General features: G+C 56.8%; 21 non-coding genes across 21 annotated transcripts; all 21 read right to left on the reverse strand.

Annotated features, from left to right (window-relative positions):
• Nucleotides 1-556: 556 nt before the first annotated feature.
• On the reverse strand, nt 557-747 carry LOC136958117 (U2 spliceosomal RNA). The gene has a single exon (XR_010878400.1). It is a non-coding gene; the product is annotated as a U2 spliceosomal RNA (small nuclear RNA).
• Nucleotides 748-1,459: 712 nt separating this feature from the next.
• Nucleotides 1,460-1,577, reverse strand: LOC136958281 (U5 spliceosomal RNA). Its single transcript, XR_010878547.1, has one exon. It is a non-coding gene; the product is annotated as a U5 spliceosomal RNA (small nuclear RNA).
• A 773-nt stretch (nt 1,578-2,350) lies between these two features.
• On the reverse strand, nt 2,351-2,541 carry LOC136958248 (U2 spliceosomal RNA). The gene has a single exon (XR_010878517.1). It is a non-coding gene; the product is annotated as a U2 spliceosomal RNA (small nuclear RNA).
• Nucleotides 2,542-3,253: 712 nt separating this feature from the next.
• LOC136958282 (U5 spliceosomal RNA) lies at nt 3,254-3,371 on the reverse strand. The gene has a single exon (XR_010878548.1). It is a non-coding gene; the product is annotated as a U5 spliceosomal RNA (small nuclear RNA).
• Nucleotides 3,372-4,135: 764 nt separating this feature from the next.
• LOC136958118 (U2 spliceosomal RNA) lies at nt 4,136-4,326 on the reverse strand. Its single transcript, XR_010878401.1, has one exon. It is a non-coding gene; the product is annotated as a U2 spliceosomal RNA (small nuclear RNA).
• A 536-nt stretch (nt 4,327-4,862) lies between these two features.
• LOC136958283 (U5 spliceosomal RNA) lies at nt 4,863-4,980 on the reverse strand. The gene has a single exon (XR_010878549.1). It is a non-coding gene; the product is annotated as a U5 spliceosomal RNA (small nuclear RNA).
• A 764-nt stretch (nt 4,981-5,744) lies between these two features.
• LOC136958120 (U2 spliceosomal RNA) lies at nt 5,745-5,935 on the reverse strand. Its single transcript, XR_010878403.1, has one exon. It is a non-coding gene; the product is annotated as a U2 spliceosomal RNA (small nuclear RNA).
• Nucleotides 5,936-6,471: 536 nt separating this feature from the next.
• Nucleotides 6,472-6,589, reverse strand: LOC136958285 (U5 spliceosomal RNA). Its single transcript, XR_010878551.1, has one exon. It is a non-coding gene; the product is annotated as a U5 spliceosomal RNA (small nuclear RNA).
• Nucleotides 6,590-7,358: 769 nt separating this feature from the next.
• Nucleotides 7,359-7,549, reverse strand: LOC136958121 (U2 spliceosomal RNA). Its single transcript, XR_010878404.1, has one exon. It is a non-coding gene; the product is annotated as a U2 spliceosomal RNA (small nuclear RNA).
• A 712-nt stretch (nt 7,550-8,261) lies between these two features.
• LOC136958286 (U5 spliceosomal RNA) lies at nt 8,262-8,379 on the reverse strand. Its single transcript, XR_010878552.1, has one exon. It is a non-coding gene; the product is annotated as a U5 spliceosomal RNA (small nuclear RNA).
• Nucleotides 8,380-9,151: 772 nt separating this feature from the next.
• Nucleotides 9,152-9,342, reverse strand: LOC136958122 (U2 spliceosomal RNA). Its single transcript, XR_010878405.1, has one exon. It is a non-coding gene; the product is annotated as a U2 spliceosomal RNA (small nuclear RNA).
• An 800-nt stretch (nt 9,343-10,142) lies between these two features.
• On the reverse strand, nt 10,143-10,260 carry LOC136958287 (U5 spliceosomal RNA). Its single transcript, XR_010878553.1, has one exon. It is a non-coding gene; the product is annotated as a U5 spliceosomal RNA (small nuclear RNA).
• A 772-nt stretch (nt 10,261-11,032) lies between these two features.
• On the reverse strand, nt 11,033-11,223 carry LOC136958260 (U2 spliceosomal RNA). Its single transcript, XR_010878528.1, has one exon. It is a non-coding gene; the product is annotated as a U2 spliceosomal RNA (small nuclear RNA).
• A 580-nt stretch (nt 11,224-11,803) lies between these two features.
• LOC136958288 (U5 spliceosomal RNA) lies at nt 11,804-11,921 on the reverse strand. The gene has a single exon (XR_010878554.1). It is a non-coding gene; the product is annotated as a U5 spliceosomal RNA (small nuclear RNA).
• Nucleotides 11,922-12,688: 767 nt separating this feature from the next.
• Nucleotides 12,689-12,879, reverse strand: LOC136958273 (U2 spliceosomal RNA). Its single transcript, XR_010878539.1, has one exon. It is a non-coding gene; the product is annotated as a U2 spliceosomal RNA (small nuclear RNA).
• Nucleotides 12,880-13,371: 492 nt separating this feature from the next.
• LOC136958289 (U5 spliceosomal RNA) lies at nt 13,372-13,489 on the reverse strand. Its single transcript, XR_010878555.1, has one exon. It is a non-coding gene; the product is annotated as a U5 spliceosomal RNA (small nuclear RNA).
• A 767-nt stretch (nt 13,490-14,256) lies between these two features.
• On the reverse strand, nt 14,257-14,447 carry LOC136958284 (U2 spliceosomal RNA). The gene has a single exon (XR_010878550.1). It is a non-coding gene; the product is annotated as a U2 spliceosomal RNA (small nuclear RNA).
• A 492-nt stretch (nt 14,448-14,939) lies between these two features.
• Nucleotides 14,940-15,057, reverse strand: LOC136958290 (U5 spliceosomal RNA). The gene has a single exon (XR_010878556.1). It is a non-coding gene; the product is annotated as a U5 spliceosomal RNA (small nuclear RNA).
• Nucleotides 15,058-15,820: 763 nt separating this feature from the next.
• Nucleotides 15,821-16,011, reverse strand: LOC136958296 (U2 spliceosomal RNA). The gene has a single exon (XR_010878561.1). It is a non-coding gene; the product is annotated as a U2 spliceosomal RNA (small nuclear RNA).
• A 580-nt stretch (nt 16,012-16,591) lies between these two features.
• LOC136958291 (U5 spliceosomal RNA) lies at nt 16,592-16,709 on the reverse strand. The gene has a single exon (XR_010878557.1). It is a non-coding gene; the product is annotated as a U5 spliceosomal RNA (small nuclear RNA).
• A 741-nt stretch (nt 16,710-17,450) lies between these two features.
• Nucleotides 17,451-17,641, reverse strand: LOC136958124 (U2 spliceosomal RNA). The gene has a single exon (XR_010878406.1). It is a non-coding gene; the product is annotated as a U2 spliceosomal RNA (small nuclear RNA).
• Nucleotides 17,642-17,733: the final 92 nt, after the last annotated feature.

Below are 17,733 nucleotides of genomic sequence, written 5' to 3' on the forward strand. Positions count from 1 at the left end.
TAAGATCCGTACGTGTTTATCGTATGCGCCTTCCAGCCAGTCCACTCCGTGTTGGTGTCGACTGACACGGCGATAAAAAACTCATTCCGATTGCCTTCCAGTTTTTCACCTCGGCCCCGCTGAATGTCAGCCAGCTCTCTCTCTCTCTCTCTCTCTCTCTCTCTCTCTCTCTCTCTCTCTCTCTCTCTCTCTGTCACTCACTCACTCAGTCACTCACTCAGTCACTCACTCACTCAGTCACTCACTTTTTTTTTGTTTTTTTTTGTTTTTTTTTTTTTTTATCTAAAAGGGCGGGAAAACGCCACCGGCCGACAGGGCTCCGCCCACACCCCCTTTTCACCCCGTTTTTTTGGTAGGGATCGCTTGTTCCGCTTTGTTGGGGCCCCCCCCCCCCCCTTTTGAGGGTTTTTTGACCCTCACCCCAAAAACCCTAGCCCTAACCTAAACCCCTCTCCCCCAAACCTCACTCATTCAGACATTCCCTCCTTCCCTCCCTCCTTCCTTCCTTCCCTCCCTCCCTCCCTCCCTCACTAGCTTTTCTCTTTGACACGCTTAGAAAGATTGCACCCTTCCCGGAGACGCTGCAATACCGGGGCGATGCGCGGAGCGGACGGAGCGAGCCCCTGTTCCGACTCCCTGTTGCAAAAATCCGTTTAATATGTTGTCCTCGCATGGAGGACATATCAGATATTAAACTGATAAGAACAGATACTACACTTGATCTGAGCCAAAAGGCCGAGAAGCGATGACCGCATTATCGGACGCCCCCGGCGCGCGGACCCTCCGTGCACCACCTGGGCCGCTCGGTCACCACACCGAGAACGGCCGAAACCACGGAAGCGGAAAGCCGAGGCCAAAAGCCGCAGGACAAGCAGGGACGGAAGCGGAAAGCCGAGGCCAAAAGCCGCAGGACAAGCAGGGACGGAAGCGGAAAGCCGAGGCCAAAAGCCGCAGGACAAGCAGGGACGGAAGCGGAAAGCCGAGGCCAAAAGCCGCAGGACAAGCAGGGACGGAAGCGGAAAGCCGAGGCCAAAAGCCGCAGGACAAGCAGGGACGGAAGCGGAAAGCCGAGGCCAAAAGCCGCAGGACAAGCAGGGACGGAAGCGGAAAGCCGAGGCCAAAAGCCGCAGGACAAGCAGGGACGGAAGCGGAAAGCCGAGGCCAAAAGCCGCAGGACAAGCAGGGACGGAAGCGGAAAGCCGAGGCCAAAAGCCGCAGGACAAGCAGGGACGGAAGCGGAAAGCCGAGGCCAAAAGCCGCAGGACAAGCAGGGACGGAAGCGGAAAGCCGAGGCCAAAAGCCGCAGGACAAGCAGGGACGGAAGCGGAAAGCCGAGGAAAAGGCAACAGAATTGAAACAGCTACAGAAGAAGCAAAGACAAAACCTGCCTTACCCGCAGGCACGCACCTAACCCCAAAGCCAACCTCACCCTGCTTTTGTCACAAGTCCATCAGGCTCTGCCCTCCCTCGGGCAAAGCCTCCCAAAAATACCACGTTCCACTCGTCGGCGCTCCCCTCCACGGAAGTCTTTAGTAAAAGGCGAAAGGCTTGTGCGTGCTGAAGGGGAACCAGAGCGTCGATTTGAAACGACCCAAACGGCCTACCCCCAACCCCTCCGTTGGCCCTGACTCACCCGTCCGCGGGGGCGAACCGGGGAGAACCGGGGCGAACCGCATCCTTCTCGGGAAAAAAAAGGCGCGGAAACGCCACGGGCCGCAGAGGGGCTCGGCCCGCCCGCTTGGCTTTTCTTTCCTTACCGCACTTTCTCCATTTCATTGATGGCTTTTTCTCCATTAAGATCCGTACGTGTTTATCGTATGCGCCTTCCAGCCAGTCCACTCCGTGTTGGTGTCGACTGACACGGCGATAAAAAACTCATTCCGATTGCCTTCCAGTTTTTCACCTCGGCCCCGCTGAATGTCAGCCAGCTCTCTCTCTCTCTCTCTCTCTCTCTCTCTCTCTCTCTCTCTCTCTCTCTCTCTCTCTGTCACTCACTCACTCAGTCACTCACTCAGTCACTCACTCACTCAGTCACTCACTTTTTTTTTGTTTTTTTTTGTTTTTTTTTTTTTTTATCTAAAAGGGCGGGAAAACGCCACCGGCCGACAGGGCTCCGCCCACACCCCCTTTTCACCCCGTTTTTTTGGTAGGGATCGCTTGTTCCGCTTTGTTGGGGCCCCCCCCCCCCCCTTTTGAGGGTTTTTTGACCCTCACCCCAAAAACCCTAGCCCTAACCTAAACCCCTCTCCCCCAAACCTCACTCATTCAGACATTCCCTCCTTCCCTCCCTCCTTCCTTCCTTCCCTCCCTCCCTCCCTCCCTCACTAGCTTTTCTCTTTGACACGCTTAGAAAGATTGCACCCTTCCCGGAGACGCTGCAATACCGGGGCGATGCGCGGAGCGGACGGAGCGAGCCCCTGTTCCGACTCCCTGTTGCAAAAATCCGTTTAATATGTTGTCCTCGCATGGAGGACATATCAGATATTAAACTGATAAGAACAGATACTACACTTGATCTTAGCCAAAAGGCCGAGAAGCGATGACCGCATTATCGGACGCCCCCGGCGCGCGGACCCTCCGTGCACCACCTGGGCCGCTCGGTCACCACACCGAGAACGGCCGAAACCACGGAAGCGGAAAGCCGAGGCCAAAAGCCGCAGGACAAGCAGGGACGGAAGCGGAAAGCCGAGGCCAAAAGCCGCAGGACAAGCAGGGACGGAAGCGGAAAGCCGAGGCCAAAAGCCGCAGGACAAGCAGGGACGGAAGCGGAAAGCCGAGGCCAAAAGCCGCAGGACAAGCAGGGACGGAAGCGGAAAGCCGAGGCCAAAAGCCGCAGGACAAGCAGGGACGGAAGCGGAAAGCCGAGGCCAAAAGCCGCAGGACAAGCAGGGACGGAAGCGGAAAGCCGAGGCCAAAAGCCGCAGGACAAGCAGGGACGGAAGCGGAAAGCCGAGGCCAAAAGCCGCAGGACAAGCAGGGACGGAAGCGGAAAGCCGAGGCCAAAAGCCGCAGGACAAGCAGGGACGGAAGCGGAAAGCCGAGGCCAAAAGCCGCAGGACAAGCAGGGACGGAAGCGGAAAGCCGAGGCCAAAAGCCGCAGGACAAGCAGGGACGGAAGCGGAAAGCCGAGGAAAAGGCAACAGAATTGAAACAGCTACAGAAGAAGCAAAGACAAAACCTGCCTTACCCGCAGGCACGCACCTAACCCCAAAGCCAACCTCACCCTGCTTTTGTCACAAGTCCATCAGGCTCTGCCCTCCCTCGGGCAAAGCCTCCCAAAAATACCACGTTCCACTCGTCGGCGCTCCCCTCCACGGAAGTCTTTAGTAAAAGGCGAAAGGCTTGTGCGTGCTGAAGGGGAACCAGAGCGTCGATTTGAAACGACCCAAACGGCCTACCCCCAACCCCTCCGTTGGCCCTGACTCACCCGTCCGCGGGGGCGAACCGGGGAGAACCGGGGCGAACCGCATCCTTCTCGGGAAAAAAAAGGCGCGGAAACGCCACGGGCCGCAGAGGGGCTCGGCCCGCCCGCTTGGCTTTTCTTTCCTTACCGCACTTTCTCCATTTCATTGATGGCTTTTTCTCCATTAAGATCCGTACGTGTTTATCGTATGCGCCTTCCAGCCAGTCCACTCCGTGTTGGTGTCGACTGACACGGCGATAAAAAACTCATTCCGATTGCCTTCCAGTTTTTCACCTCGGCCCCGCTGAATGTCAGCCAGCTCTCTCTCTCTCTCTCTCTCTCTCTCTCTCTCTCTCTCTCTCTCTCTCTGTCACTCACTCACTCAGTCACTCACTCAGTCACTCACTCACTCAGTCACTCACTTTTTTTTTGTTTTTTTTGTTTTTTTTTTTTTTTATCTAAAAGGGCGGGAAAACGCCACCGGCCGACAGGGCTCCGCCCACACCCCCTTTTCACCCCGTTTTTTTGGTAGGGATCGCTTGTTCCGCTTTGTTGGGGCCCCCCCCCCCCCCTTTTGAGGGTTTTTTGACCCTCACCCCAAAAACCCTAGCCCTAACCTAAACCCCTCTCCCCCAAACCTCACTCATTCAGACATTCCCTCCTTCCCTCCCTCCTTCCTTCCTTCCCTCCCTCCCTCCCTCCCTCACTAGCTTTTCTCTTTGACACGCTTAGAAAGATTGCACCCTTCCCGGAGACGCTGCAATACCGGGGCGATGCGCGGAGCGGACGGAGCGAGCCCCTGTTCCGACTCCCTGTTGCAAAAATCCGTTTAATATGTTGTCCTCGCATGGAGGACATATCAGATATTAAACTGATAAGAACAGATACTACACTTGATCTGAGCCAAAAGGCCGAGAAGCGATGACCGCATTATCGGACGCCCCCGGCGCGCGGACCCTCCGTGCACCACCTGGGCCGCTCGGTCACCACACCGAGAACGGCCGAAACCACGGAAGCGGAAAGCCGAGGCCAAAAGCCGCAGGACAAGCAGGGACGGAAGCGGAAAGCCGAGGCCAAAAGCCGCAGGACAAGCAGGGACGGAAGCGGAAAGCCGAGGCCAAAAGCCGCAGGACAAGCAGGGACGGAAGCGGAAAGCCGAGGCCAAAAGCCGCAGGACAAGCAGGGACGGAAGCGGAAAGCCGAGGCCAAAAGCCGCAGGACAAGCAGGGACGGAAGCGGAAAGCCGAGGCCAAAAGCCGCAGGACAAGCAGGGACGGAAGCGGAAAGCCGAGGCCAAAAGCCGCAGGACAAGCAGGGACGGAAGCGGAAAGCCGAGGAAAAGGCAACAGAATTGAAACAGCTACAGAAGAAGCAAAGACAAAACCTGCCTTACCCGCAGGCACGCACCTAACCCCAAAGCCAACCTCACCCTGCTTTTGTCACAAGTCCATCAGGCTCTGCCCTCCCTCGGGCAAAGCCTCCCAAAAATACCACGTTCCACTCGTCGGCGCTCCCCTCCACGGAAGTCTTTAGTAAAAGGCGAAAGGCTTGTGCGTGCTGAAGGGGAACCAGAGCGTCGATTTGAAACGACCCAAACGGCCTACCCCCAACCCCTCCGTTGGCCCTGACTCACCCGTCCGCGGGGGCGAACCGGGGAGAACCGGGGCGAACCGCATCCTTCTCGGGAAAAAAAAGGCGCGGAAACGCCACGGGCCGCAGAGGGGCTCGGCCCGCCCGCTTGGCTTTTCTTTCCTTACCGCACTTTCTCCATTTCATTGATGGCTTTTTCTCCATTAAGATCCGTACGTGTTTATCGTATGCGCCTTCCAGCCAGTCCACTCCGTGTTGGTGTCGACTGACACGGCGATAAAAAACTCATTCCGATTGCCTTCCAGTTTTTCACCTCGGCCCCGCTGAATGTCAGCCAGCTCTCTCTCTCTCTCTCTCTCTCTCTCTCTCTCTCTCTCTCTCTCTCTGTCACTCACTCACTCAGTCACTCACTCAGTCACTCACTCACTCAGTCACTCACTTTTTTTTTGTTTTTTTTTGTTTTTTTTTGTTTTTATCTAAAAGGGCGGGAAAACGCCACCGGCCGACAGGGCTCCGCCCACACCCCCTTTTCACCCCGTTTTTTTGGTAGGGATCGCTTGTTCCGCTTTGTTGGGGCCCCCCCCCCCCCCCTTTTGAGGGTTTTTTGACCCTCACCCCAAAAACCCTAGCCCTAACCTAAACCCCTCTCCCCCAAACCTCACTCATTCAGACATTCCCTCCTTCCCTCCCTCCTTCCTTCCTTCCCTCCCTCCCTCCCTCCCTCACTAGCTTTTCTCTTTGACACGCTTAGAAAGATTGCACCCTTCCCGGAGACGCTGCAATACCGGGGCGATGCGCGGAGCGGACGGAGCGAGCCCCTGTTCCGACTCCCTGTTGCAAAAATCCGTTTAATATGTTGTCCTCGCATGGAGGACATATCAGATATTAAACTGATAAGAACAGATACTACACTTGATCTGAGCCAAAAGGCCGAGAAGCGATGACCGCATTATCGGACGCCCCCGGCGCGCGGACCCTCCGTGCACCACCTGGGCCGCTCGGTCACCACACCGAGAACGGCCGAAACCACGGAAGCGGAAAGCCGAGGCCAAAAGCCGCAGGACAAGCAGGGACGGAAGCGGAAAGCCGAGGCCAAAAGCCGCAGGACAAGCAGGGACGGAAGCGGAAAGCCGAGGCCAAAAGCCGCAGGACAAGCAGGGACGGAAGCGGAAAGCCGAGGCCAAAAGCCGCAGGACAAGCAGGGACGGAAGCGGAAAGCCGAGGCCAAAAGCCGCAGGACAAGCAGGGACGGAAGCGGAAAGCCGAGGCCAAAAGCCGCAGGACAAGCAGGGACGGAAGCGGAAAGCCGAGGCCAAAAGCCGCAGGACAAGCAGGGACGGAAGCGGAAAGCCGAGGAAAAGGCAACAGAATTGAAACAGCTACAGAAGAAGCAAAGACAAAACCTGCCTTACCCGCAGGCACGCACCTAACCCCAAAGCCAACCTCACCCTGCTTTTGTCACAAGTCCATCAGGCTCTGCCCTCCCTCGGGCAAAGCCTCCCAAAAATACCACGTTCCACTCGTCGGCGCTCCCCTCCACGGAAGTCTTTAGTAAAAGGCGAAAGGCTTGTGCGTGCTGAAGGGGAACCAGAGCGTCGATTTGAAACGACCCAAACGGCCTACCCCCAACCCCTCCGTTGGCCCTGACTCACCCGTCCGCGGGGGCGAACCGGGGAGAACCGGGGCGAACCGCATCCTTCTCGGGAAAAAAAAGGCGCGGAAACGCCACGGGCCGCAGAGGGGCTCGGCCCGCCCGCTTGGCTTTTCTTTCCTTACCGCACTTTCTCCATTTCATTGATGGCTTTTTCTCCATTAAGATCCGTACGTGTTTATCGTATGCGCCTTCCAGCCAGTCCACTCCGTGTTGGTGTCGACTGACACGGCGATAAAAAACTCATTCCGATTGCCTTCCAGTTTTTCACCTCGGCCCCGCTGAATGTCAGCCAGCTCTCTCTCTCTCTCTCTCTCTCTCTCTCTCTCTCTCTCTCTCTCTCTCTCTCTGTCACTCACTCACTCAGTCACTCACTCAGTCACTCACTCACTCAGTCACTCACTTTTTTTTTGTTTTTTTTTGTTTTTTTTTTTTTTTATCTAAAAGGGCGGGAAAACGCCACCGGCCGACAGGGCTCCGCCCACACCCCCTTTTCACCCCGTTTTTTTGGTAGGGATCGCTTGTTCCGCTTTGTTGGGGCCCCCCCCCCCCCCTTTTGAGGGTTTTTTGACCCTCACCCCAAAAACCCTAGCCCTAACCTAAACCCCTCTCCCCCAAACCTCACTCATTCAGACATTCCCTCCTTCCCTCCCTCCTTCCTTCCTTCCCTCCCTCCCTCCCTCCCTCACTAGCTTTTCTCTTTGACACGCTTAGAAAGATTGCACCCTTCCCGGAGACGCTGCAATACCGGGGCGATGCGCGGAGCGGACGGAGCGAGCCCCTGTTCCGACTCCCTGTTGCAAAAATCCGTTTAATATGTTGTCCTCGCATGGAGGACATATCAGATATTAAACTGATAAGAACAGATACTACACTTGATCTGAGCCAAAAGGCCGAGAAGCGATGACCGCATTATCGGACGCCCCCGGCGCGCGGACCCTCCGTGCACCACCTGGGCCGCTCGGTCACCACACCGAGAACGGCCGAAACCACGGAAGCGGAAAGCCGAGGCCAAAAGCCGCAGGACAAGCAGGGACGGAAGCGGAAAGCCGAGGCCAAAAGCCGCAGGACAAGCAGGGACGGAAGCGGAAAGCCGAGGCCAAAAGCCGCAGGACAAGCAGGGACGGAAGCGGAAAGCCGAGGCCAAAAGCCGCAGGACAAGCAGGGACGGAAGCGGAAAGCCGAGGCCAAAAGCCGCAGGACAAGCAGGGACGGAAGCGGAAAGCCGAGGCCAAAAGCCGCAGGACAAGCAGGGACGGAAGCGGAAAGCCGAGGCCAAAAGCCGCAGGACAAGCAGGGACGGAAGCGGAAAGCCGAGGCCAAAAGCCGCAGGACAAGCAGGGACGGAAGCGGAAAGCCGAGGCCAAAAGCCGCAGGACAAGCAGGGACGGAAGCGGAAAGCCGAGGCCAAAAGCCGCAGGACAAGCAGGGACGGAAGCGGAAAGCCGAGGCCAAAAGCCGCAGGACAAGCAGGGACGGAAGCGGAAAGCCGAGGAAAAGGCAACAGAATTGAAACAGCTACAGAAGAAGCAAAGACAAAACCTGCCTTACCCGCAGGCACGCACCTAACCCCAAAGCCAACCTCACCCTGCTTTTGTCACAAGTCCATCAGGCTCTGCCCTCCCTCGGGCAAAGCCTCCCAAAAATACCACGTTCCACTCGTCGGCGCTCCCCTCCACGGAAGTCTTTAGTAAAAGGCGAAAGGCTTGTGCGTGCTGAAGGGGAACCAGAGCGTCGATTTGAAACGACCCAAACGGCCTACCCCCAACCCCTCCGTTGGCCCTGACTCACCCGTCCGCGGGGGCGAACCGGGGAGAACCGGGGCGAACCGCATCCTTCTCGGGAAAAAAAAGGCGCGGAAACGCCACGGGCCGCAGAGGGGCTCGGCCCGCCCGCTTGGCTTTTCTTTCCTTACCGCACTTTCTCCATTTCATTGATGGCTTTTTCTCCATTAAGATCCGTACGTGTTTATCGTATGCGCCTTCCAGCCAGTCCACTCCGTGTTGGTGTCGACTGACACGGCGATAAAAAACTCATTCCGATTGCCTTCCAGTTTTTCACCTCGGCCCCGCTGAATGTCAGCCAGCTCTCTCTCTCTCTCTCTCTCTCTCTCTCTCTCTCTCTCTCTCTCTCTCTCTCTCTGTCACTCACTCACTCAGTCACTCACTCAGTCACTCACTCACTCAGTCACTCACTTTTTTTTTGTTTTTTTTTGTTTTTTTTTTTTTTTATCTAAAAGGGCGGGAAAACGCCACCGGCCGACAGGGCTCCGCCCACACCCCCTTTTCACCCCGTTTTTTTGGTAGGGATCGCTTGTTCCGCTTTGTTGGGGCCCCCCCCCCCCCCCTTTTGAGGGTTTTTTGACCCTCACCCCAAAAACCCTAGCCCTAACCTAAACCCCTCTCCCCCAAACCTCACTCATTCAGACATTCCCTCCTTCCCTCCCTCCTTCCTTCCTTCCCTCCCTCCCTCCCTCCCTCACTAGCTTTTCTCTTTGACACGCTTAGAAAGATTGCACCCTTCCCGGAGACGCTGCAATACCGGGGCGATGCGCGGAGCGGACGGAGCGAGCCCCTGTTCCGACTCCCTGTTGCAAAAATCCGTTTAATATGTTGTCCTCGCATGGAGGACATATCAGATATTAAACTGATAAGAACAGATACTACACTTGATCTGAGCCAAAAGGCCGAGAAGCGATGACCGCATTATCGGACGCCCCCGGCGCGCGGACCCTCCGTGCACCACCTGGGCCGCTCGGTCACCACACCGAGAACGGCCGAAACCACGGAAGCGGAAAGCCGAGGCCAAAAGCCGCAGGACAAGCAGGGACGGAAGCGGAAAGCCGAGGCCAAAAGCCGCAGGACAAGCAGGGACGGAAGCGGAAAGCCGAGGCCAAAAGCCGCAGGACAAGCAGGGACGGAAGCGGAAAGCCGAGGCCAAAAGCCGCAGGACAAGCAGGGACGGAAGCGGAAAGCCGAGGCCAAAAGCCGCAGGACAAGCAGGGACGGAAGCGGAAAGCCGAGGCCAAAAGCCGCAGGACAAGCAGGGACGGAAGCGGAAAGCCGAGGCCAAAAGCCGCAGGACAAGCAGGGACGGAAGCGGAAAGCCGAGGCCAAAAGCCGCAGGACAAGCAGGGACGGAAGCGGAAAGCCGAGGCCAAAAGCCGCAGGACAAGCAGGGACGGAAGCGGAAAGCCGAGGCCAAAAGCCGCAGGACAAGCAGGGACGGAAGCGGAAAGCCGAGGCCAAAAGCCGCAGGACAAGCAGGGACGGAAGCGGAAAGCCGAGGCCAAAAGCCGCAGGACAAGCAGGGACGGAAGCGGAAAGCCGAGGCCAAAAGCCGCAGGACAAGCAGGGACGGAAGCGGAAAGCCGAGGAAAAGGCAACAGAATTGAAACAGCTACAGAAGAAGCAAAGACAAAACCTGCCTTACCCGCAGGCACGCACCTAACCCCAAAGCCAACCTCACCCTGCTTTTGTCACAAGTCCATCAGGCTCTGCCCTCCCTCGGGCAAAGCCTCCCAAAAATACCACGTTCCACTCGTCGGCGCTCCCCTCCACGGAAGTCTTTAGTAAAAGGCGAAAGGCTTGTGCGTGCTGAAGGGGAACCAGAGCGTCGATTTGAAACGACCCAAACGGCCTACCCCCAACCCCTCCGTTGGCCCTGACTCACCCGTCCGCGGGGGCGAACCGGGGAGAACCGGGGCGAACCGCATCCTTCTCGGGAAAAAAAAGGCGCGGAAACGCCACGGGCCGCAGAGGGGCTCGGCCCGCCCGCTTGGCTTTTCTTTCCTTACCGCACTTTCTCCATTTCATTGATGGCTTTTTCTCCATTAAGATCCGTACGTGTTTATCGTATGCGCCTTCCAGCCAGTCCACTCCGTGTTGGTGTCGACTGACACGGCGATAAAAAACTCATTCCGATTGCCTTCCAGTTTTTCACCTCGGCCCCGCTGAATGTCAGCCAGCTCTCTCTCTCTCTCTCTCTCTCTCTCTCTCTCTCTCTCTCTCTCTCTCTCTCTCTGTCACTCACTCACTCAGTCACTCACTCAGTCACTCACTCACTCAGTCACTCACTTTTTTTTTGTTTTTTTTTGTTTTTTTTTTTTTTTATCTAAAAGGGCGGGAAAACGCCACCGGCCGACAGGGCTCCGCCCACACCCCCTTTTCACCCCGTTTTTTTGGTAGGGATCGCTTGTTCCGCTTTGTTGGGGCCCCCCCCCCCCCCCTTTTGAGGGTTTTTTGACCCTCACCCCAAAAACCCTAGCCCTAACCTAAACCCCTCTCCCCCAAACCTCACTCATTCAGACATTCCCTCCTTCCCTCCCTCCTTCCTTCCTTCCCTCCCTCCCTCCCTCCCTCACTAGCTTTTCTCTTTGACACGCTTAGAAAGATTGCACCCTTCCCGGAGACGCTGCAATACCGGGGCGATGCGCGGAGCGGACGGAGCGAGCCCCTGTTCCGACTCCCTGTTGCAAAAATCCGTTTAATATGTTGTCCTCGCATGGAGGACATATCAGATATTAAACTGATAAGAACAGATACTACACTTGATCTTAGCCAAAAGGCCGAGAAGCGATGACCGCATTATCGGACGCCCCCGGCGCGCGGACCCTCCGTGCACCACCTGGGCCGCTCGGTCACCACACCGAGAACGGCCGAAACCACGGAAGCGGAAAGCCGAGGCCAAAAGCCGCAGGACAAGCAGGGACGGAAGCGGAAAGCCGAGGCCAAAAGCCGCAGGACAAGCAGGGACGGAAGCGGAAAGCCGAGGCCAAAAGCCGCAGGACAAGCAGGGACGGAAGCGGAAAGCCGAGGCCAAAAGCCGCAGGACAAGCAGGGACGGAAGCGGAAAGCCGAGGCCAAAAGCCGCAGGACAAGCAGGGACGGAAGCGGAAAGCCGAGGCCAAAAGCCGCAGGACAAGCAGGGACGGAAGCGGAAAGCCGAGGCCAAAAGCCGCAGGACAAGCAGGGACGGAAGCGGAAAGCCGAGGCCAAAAGCCGCAGGACAAGCAGGGACGGAAGCGGAAAGCCGAGGAAAAGGCAACAGAATTGAAACAGCTACAGAAGAAGCAAAGACAAAACCTGCCTTACCCGCAGGCACGCACCTAACCCCAAAGCCAACCTCACCCTGCTTTTGTCACAAGTCCATCAGGCTCTGCCCTCCCTCGGGCAAAGCCTCCCAAAAATACCACGTTCCACTCGTCGGCGCTCCCCTCCACGGAAGTCTTTAGTAAAAGGCGAAAGGCTTGTGCGTGCTGAAGGGGAACCAGAGCGTCGATTTGAAACGACCCAAACGGCCTACCCCCAACCCCTCCGTTGGCCCTGACTCACCCGTCCGCGGGGGCGAACCGGGGAGAACCGGGGCGAACCGCATCCTTCTCGGGAAAAAAAAGGCGCGGAAACGCCACGGGCCGCAGAGGGGCTCGGCCCGCCCGCTTGGCTTTTCTTTCCTTACCGCACTTTCTCCATTTCATTGATGGCTTTTTCTCCATTAAGATCCGTACGTGTTTATCGTATGCGCCTTCCAGCCAGTCCACTCCGTGTTGGTGTCGACTGACACGGCGATAAAAAACTCATTCCGATTGCCTTCCAGTTTTTCACCTCGGCCCCGCTGAATGTCAGCCAGCTCTCTCTCTCTCTCTCTCTCTCTCTCTCTCTCTCTCTCTCTCTCTCTCTCTGTCACTCACTCACTCAGTCACTCACTCAGTCACTCACTCACTCAGTCACTCACTTTTTTTTTGTTTTTTTTTGTTTTTTTTTTTTTTTATCTAAAAGGGCGGGAAAACGCCACCGGCCGACAGGGCTCCGCCCACACCCCCTTTTCACCCCGTTTTTTTGGTAGGGATCGCTTGTTCCGCTTTGTTGGGGCCCCCCCCCCCCCCTTTTGAGGGTTTTTTGACCCTCACCCCAAAAACCCTAGCCCTAACCTAAACCCCTCTCCCCCAAACCTCACTCATTCAGACATTCCCTCCTTCCCTCCCTCCTTCCTTCCTTCCCTCCCTCCCTCCCTCCCTCACTAGCTTTTCTCTTTGACACGCTTAGAAAGATTGCACCCTTCCCGGAGACGCTGCAATACCGGGGCGATGCGCGGAGCGGACGGAGCGAGCCCCTGTTCCGACTCCCTGTTGCAAAAATCCGTTTAATATGTTGTCCTCGCATGGAGGACATATCAGATATTAAACTGATAAGAACAGATACTACACTTGATCTTAGCCAAAAGGCCGAGAAGCGATGACCGCATTATCGGACGCCCCCGGCGCGCGGACCCTCCGTGCACCACCTGGGCCGCTCGGTCACCACACCGAGAACGGCCGAAACCACGGAAGCGGAAAGCCGAGGCCAAAAGCCGCAGGACAAGCAGGGACGGAAGCGGAAAGCCGAGGCCAAAAGCCGCAGGACAAGCAGGGACGGAAGCGGAAAGCCGAGGCCAAAAGCCGCAGGACAAGCAGGGACGGAAGCGGAAAGCCGAGGCCAAAAGCCGCAGGACAAGCAGGGACGGAAGCGGAAAGCCGAGGCCAAAAGCCGCAGGACAAGCAGGGACGGAAGCGGAAAGCCGAGGCCAAAAGCCGCAGGACAAGCAGGGACGGAAGCGGAAAGCCGAGGAAAAGGCAACAGAATTGAAACAGCTACAGAAGAAGCAAAGACAAAACCTGCCTTACCCGCAGGCACGCACCTAACCCCAAAGCCAACCTCACCCTGCTTTTGTCACAAGTCCATCAGGCTCTGCCCTCCCTCGGGCAAAGCCTCCCAAAAATACCACGTTCCACTCGTCGGCGCTCCCCTCCACGGAAGTCTTTAGTAAAAGGCGAAAGGCTTGTGCGTGCTGAAGGGGAACCAGAGCGTCGATTTGAAACGACCCAAACGGCCTACCCCCAACCCCTCCGTTGGCCCTGACTCACCCGTCCGCGGGGGCGAACCGGGGAGAACCGGGGCGAACCGCATCCTTCTCGGGAAAAAAAAGGCGCGGAAACGCCACGGGCCGCAGAGGGGCTCGGCCCGCCCGCTTGGCTTTTCTTTCCTTACCGCACTTTCTCCATTTCATTGATGGCTTTTTCTCCATTAAGATCCGTACGTGTTTATCGTATGCGCCTTCCAGCCAGTCCACTCCGTGTTGGTGTCGACTGACACGGCGATAAAAAACTCATTCCGATTGCCTTCCAGTTTTTCACCTCGGCCCCGCTGAATGTCAGCCAGCTCTCTCTCTCTCTCTCTCTCTCTCTCTCTCTCTCTCTCTCTCTCTCTCTCTGTCACTCACTCACTCAGTCACTCACTCAGTCACTCACTCACTCAGTCACTCACTTTTTTTTTGTTTTTTTTTGTTTTTTTTTTTTTTTATCTAAAAGGGCGGGAAAACGCCACCGGCCGACAGGGCTCCGCCCACACCCCCTTTTCACCCCGTTTTTTTGGTAGGGATCGCTTGTTCCGCTTTGTTGGGGCCCCCCCCCCCCCCTTTTGAGGGTTTTTTGACCCTCACCCCAAAAACCCTAGCCCTAACCTAAACCCCTCTCCCCCAAACCTCACTCATTCAGACATTCCCTCCTTCCCTCCCTCCTTCCTTCCTTCCCTCCCTCCCTCCCTCCCTCACTAGCTTTTCTCTTTGACACGCTTAGAAAGATTGCACCCTTCCCGGAGACGCTGCAATACCGGGGCGATGCGCGGAGCGGACGGAGCGAGCCCCTGTTCCGACTCCCTGTTGCAAAAATCCGTTTAATATGTTGTCCTCGCATGGAGGACATATCAGATATTAAACTGATAAGAACAGATACTACACTTGATCTTAGCCAAAAGGCCGAGAAGCGATGACCGCATTATCGGACGCCCCCGGCGCGCGGACCCTCCGTGCACCACCTGGGCCGCTCGGTCACCACACCGAGAACGGCCGAAACCACGGAAGCGGAAAGCCGAGGCCAAAAGCCGCAGGACAAGCAGGGACGGAAGCGGAAAGCCGAGGCCAAAAGCCGCAGGACAAGCAGGGACGGAAGCGGAAAGCCGAGGCCAAAAGCCGCAGGACAAGCAGGGACGGAAGCGGAAAGCCGAGGCCAAAAGCCGCAGGACAAGCAGGGACGGAAGCGGAAAGCCGAGGCCAAAAGCCGCAGGACAAGCAGGGACGGAAGCGGAAAGCCGAGGCCAAAAGCCGCAGGACAAGCAGGGACGGAAGCGGAAAGCCGAGGAAAAGGCAACAGAATTGAAACAGCTACAGAAGAAGCAAAGACAAAACCTGCCTTACCCGCAGGCACGCACCTAACCCCAAAGCCAACCTCACCCTGCTTTTGTCACAAGTCCATCAGGCTCTGCCCTCCCTCGGGCAAAGCCTCCCAAAAATACCACGTTCCACTCGTCGGCGCTCCCCTCCACGGAAGTCTTTAGTAAAAGGCGAAAGGCTTGTGCGTGCTGAAGGGGAACCAGAGCGTCGATTTGAAACGACCCAAACGGCCTACCCCCAACCCCTCCGTTGGCCCTGACTCACCCGTCCGCGGGGGCGAACCGGGGAGAACCGGGGCGAACCGCATCCTTCTCGGGAAAAAAAAGGCGCGGAAACGCCACGGGCCGCAGAGGGGCTCGGCCCGCCCGCTTGGCTTTTCTTTCCTTACCGCACTTTCTCCATTTCATTGATGGCTTTTTCTCCATTAAGATCCGTACGTGTTTATCGTATGCGCCTTCCAGCCAGTCCACTCCGTGTTGGTGTCGACTGACACGGCGATAAAAAACTCATTCCGATTGCCTTCCAGTTTTTCACCTCGGCCCCGCTGAATGTCAGCCAGCTCTCTCTCTCTCTCTCTCTCTCTCTCTCTCTCTCTCTCTCTCTCTCTGTCACTCACTCACTCAGTCACTCACTCAGTCACTCACTCACTCAGTCACTCACTTTTTTTTTGTTTTTTTTTTTTTTTTTTTTTTTTTATCTAAAAGGGCGGGAAAACGCCACCGGCCGACAGGGCTCCGCCCACACCCCCTTTTCACCCCGTTTTTTTGGTAGGGATCGCTTGTTCCGCTTTGTTGGGGCCCCCCCCCCCCCCTTTTGAGGGTTTTTTGACCCTCACCCCAAAAACCCTAGCCCTAACCTAAACCCCTCTCCCCCAAACCTCACTCATTCAGACATTCCCTCCTTCCCTCCCTCCTTCCTTCCTTCCCTCCCTCCCTCCCTCCCTCACTAGCTTTTCTCTTTGACACGCTTAGAAAGATTGCACCCTTCCCGGAGACGCTGCAATACCGGGGCGATGCGCGGAGCGGACGGAGCGAGCCCCTGTTCCGACTCCCTGTTGCAAAAATCCGTTTAATATGTTGTCCTCGCATGGAGGACATATCAGATATTAAACTGATAAGAACAGATACTACACTTGATCTTAGCCAAAAGGCCGAGAAGCGATGACCGCATTATCGGACGCCCCCGGCGCGCGGACCCTCCGTGCACCACCTGGGCCGCTCGGTCACCACACCGAGAACGGCCGAAACCACGGAAGCGGAAAGCCGAGGCCAAAAGCCGCAGGACAAGCAGGGACGGAAGCGGAAAGCCGAGGCCAAAAGCCGCAGGACAAGCAGGGACGGAAGCGGAAAGCCGAGGCCAAAAGCCGCAGGACAAGCAGGGACGGAAGCGGAAAGCCGAGGCCAAAAGCCGCAGGACAAGCAGGGACGGAAGCGGAAAGCCGAGGCCAAAAGCCGCAGGACAAGCAGGGACGGAAGCGGAAAGCCGAGGCCAAAAGCCGCAGGACAAGCAGGGACGGAAGCGGAAAGCCGAGGCCAAAAGCCGCAGGACAAGCAGGGACGGAAGCGGAAAGCCGAGGCCAAAAGCCGCAGGACAAGCAGGGACGGAAGCGGAAAGCCGAGGAAAAGGCAACAGAATTGAAACAGCTACAGAAGAAGCAAAGACAAAACCTGCCTTACCCGCAGGCACGCACCTAACCCCAAAGCCAACCTCACCCTGCTTTTGTCACAAGTCCATCAGGCTCTGCCCTCCCTCGGGCAAAGCCTCCCAAAAATACCACGTTCCACTCGTCGGCGCTCCCCTCCACGGAAGTCTTTAGTAAAAGGCGAAAGGCTTGTGCGTGCTGAAGGGGAACCAGAGCGTCGATTTGAAACGACCCAAACGGCCTACCCCCAACCCCTCCGTTGGCCCTGACTCACCCGTCCGCGGGGGCGAACCGGGGAGAACCGGGGCGAACCGCATCCTTCTCGGGAAAAAAAAGGCGCGGAAACGCCACGGGCCGCAGAGGGGCTCGGCCCGCCCGCTTGGCTTTTCTTTCCTTACCGCACTTTCTCCATTTCATTGATGGCTTTTTCTCCATTAAGATCCGTACGTGTTTATCGTATGCGCCTTCCAGCCAGTCCACTCCGTGTTGGTGTCGACTGACACGGCGATAAAAAACTCATTCCGATTGCCTTCCAGTTTTTCACCTCGGCCCCGCTGAATGTCAGCCAGCTCTCTCTCTCTCTCTCTCTCTCTCTCTCTCTCTGTCACTCACTCACTCAGTCACTCACTCAGTCACTCACTCACTCAGTCACTCACTTTTTTTTTTTTTTTTGTTTTTTTTTATCTAAAAGGGCGGGAAAACGCCACCGGCCGACAGGGCTCCGCCCACACCCCCTTTTCACCCCGTTTTTTTGGTAGGGATCGCTTGTTCCGCTTTGTTGGGGCCCCCCCCCCCCCCCTTTTGAGGGTTTTTTGACCCTCACCCCAAAAACCCTAGCCCTAACCTAAACCCCTCTCCCCCAAACCTCACTCATTCAGACATTCCCTCCTTCCCTCCCTCCTTCCTTCCTTCCCTCCCTCCCTCCCTCCCTCACTAGCTTTTCTCTTTGACACGCTTAGAAAGATTGCACCCTTCCCGGAGACGCTGCAATACCGGGGCGATGCGCGGAGCGGACGGAGCGAGCCCCTGTTCCGACTCCCTGTTGCAAAAATCCGTTTAATATGTTGTCCTCGCATGGAGGACATATCAGATATTAAACTGATAAGAACAGATACTACACTTGATCTGAGCCAAAAGGCCGAGAAGCGATGACCGCATTATCGGACGCCCCCGGCGCGCGGACCCTCCGTGCACCACCTGGGCCGCTCGGTCACCACACCGAGAACGGCCGAAACCACGGAA

This window comes from Osmerus mordax, chromosome 15 (genome assembly GCF_038355195.1).
Source record: "Osmerus mordax isolate fOsmMor3 chromosome 15, fOsmMor3.pri, whole genome shotgun sequence".
Lineage (NCBI taxonomy): Eukaryota > Metazoa > Chordata > Actinopteri > Osmeriformes > Osmeridae > Osmerus > Osmerus mordax.